The sequence below is a fragment of the Sprattus sprattus genome (genome assembly GCF_963457725.1).
Source record: "Sprattus sprattus genome assembly, chromosome: 2".
NCBI lineage: Eukaryota > Metazoa > Chordata > Actinopteri > Clupeiformes > Clupeidae > Sprattus > Sprattus sprattus.
The window spans coordinates 21,282,822-21,285,030 of record NC_137921.1 but is presented as its reverse complement, the minus strand read 5'-3'; the positions used below and the strand labels follow the sequence as shown (position 1 = coordinate 21,285,030).

General features: G+C 46.2%; 1 protein-coding gene across 1 annotated transcript in view; it reads right to left on the bottom strand.

Moving 5' to 3' along the window:
• Positions 1-2,209, bottom strand: part of LOC308383028 (mannosyl-oligosaccharide 1,2-alpha-mannosidase IA-like) — a gene marked incomplete at both ends in the record, with an annotated part of 141,892 nt that overhangs the window by 7,797 nt on the left and 131,886 nt on the right. The window lies entirely within an intron of this gene.

Here is a 2,209-nt window from a genome sequence, read left to right as displayed (position 1 = left end):
AAAATTAGCATACGTTGATACCCGCAGTTCTTCCTCAACAGCATTGCTTGTATTTGAAGGGAGAACGAGAGTAGTAGAACCCACACGCCCCCCACTCTGTGACTGTCTTTAGGACCAGAAAAACACCCTGCAGCAATGCTTCCTAAACGCAGCAGGAAAAAAATGTCCACCACCTCAGGAGAGATATAATCACACTGACAGTATAGGCCATCATGAGAATGCCACTAAAGCCTAGACATGAAAAGATAATCAAACACAGGTTTTTGTGTGTGTGTGCATATGTGTGTATGTGTGTGTGTGTATATGTGTTTAGGTGTGTGTGTGTGTTTTGTATGAGAGATGGTGCTGTCAGCAACATAACGTCTTTACGAGGCGCGCTTTATTAGGCATAGAGCTGTCCGTTTCCTTAGGGCTGTTTGCCATTTCCTATCAGCTGTGTTTAGTTTATTTCCACGTCTGAAAAACAGGGAACACAAGCACATCAAACTTTCCTACTACAAAGCCTTCCTCCGAGAGTTGTTTTACGCTGAAGTGATTTTGATGTGGTCTCTTGATAGTGCTATCCTAGTACTCATGTGTCTGTCTTTATCTCTTTTTAGGCCACATTCAAAGTAGATTAGCCATGGGCTGCTTGTGAACAGCCTTGAAAAGTCTACACTGTTGCAAATCTTTACATAGAACTATTCACTCACAAACCTCAACCTCCCTCTCTCTCTCTCTCTCTCTCTCTCTCGCTCTCTCTCTTCTTCCTTCTCCAGCTACACCTCATGCTATGCAAGTTAACCCCGTCCCACTCCCCACAGGAAGTTTAAAGTCTTACCTTTACACTCACACTGAACCCCAACCTTAACTCCAAAAATCCAAAGTAAGCTAAGCGCTGTGGCGTCGTTATAGCGCCAACCTCAAACTCACCCCACCCTAAAATCTCAGTTCACGGACCCAGACCGCCACAGCGGAGTCCCTGTACTCCACTTTGCCCAAAGAACTGCTTCACAGTTAAGCCCTGCTCAACTCTCTTCTAAAGCTTGCACACTCTCACGCTTCTGGATGTGAAGTGCTTTGTCAGGAACGGCAGGTTGAACTCCACCAAGCCCAATACACACTCCTACACATGAATAACTACCAGGACAGGGTGTGTTTTTGTCCAATGCTGTGCCTTGCTTTCCATTAGCGTCACAGCAGTTCTGTATTTTCTATCTGTTTCCTTTCCTCCTCTATGCTCTTCTTTCTCCTCACCTTCTCTCCCTCTCTTCCTTTCTGCTCTGATGGTTCTCTCTTCTCCCTTCCCCCCTCTTTCACAATACCTCTCCTGTGTTTGCAGAGGGGAGCTAACCTTCAGCTGTTCCCCTGCTGATGTCCGAGACAAAAAACAAATCACAAACAAACAAACAAACAAACAAACAGACAAACAGGCAGACAGAGCAGCAGGTCTCAGCGGGCCGTGGCTTCATGCCGCTACTGTCTTCAGCCTCTACAGGAGGCCCGTGAAGACCACAGTCTGGGCTGCAGGCAGGGCCGGAGGTCCTGACATTTCTCTGACCTTTTACACGGACCAAAATACACACACACACACTCAGACAAAGACCAAAACACACATATACACACCACAATAAAAGAGAAATACACACTCACACACACACACACACACACACACACACAAATAAACATACACGCACACACACAGTCAACCACAAACCCCATCTCTGTACATCTGATAGTCCGTCTTTAGAGGAACTTCTCTCGTAGTCAGGTAATCCGACTTCAGCACATCTACACCACTCACTGTATCTCTCCTAGACCACTGCAGCACATCTACACCACTCACTGTATCTCTCCTAGTTTCACTGCAGCACATCTACACCACTCACTGTATCTCTCCTAGGCCAATGCAGCACATCTACACCACTCACTGTATCTCTCCTAGTTTCACTGCAGCACATCTACACCACTTACTGCATCTGTCCTAGCATGCAGACTATAGTAATCATGTAAATCCCCCCCCCCTCCCAAACCCAGTCCCACGCGCTGTCAGCCTCCTACCTGTCTGACCCCTCAATATCTGGGCTTTTTCATAAGTGCTCTGGCATGATTACATGCTTCAACTAGCGCACTGTATCAAAACCATCTAATGGGTGATTTAAAAAAAATGTACAAGGTAGTTCTGAGCTTTCATAATGCAGAAAAATATCTCATCAGACCTTGGCTGGAG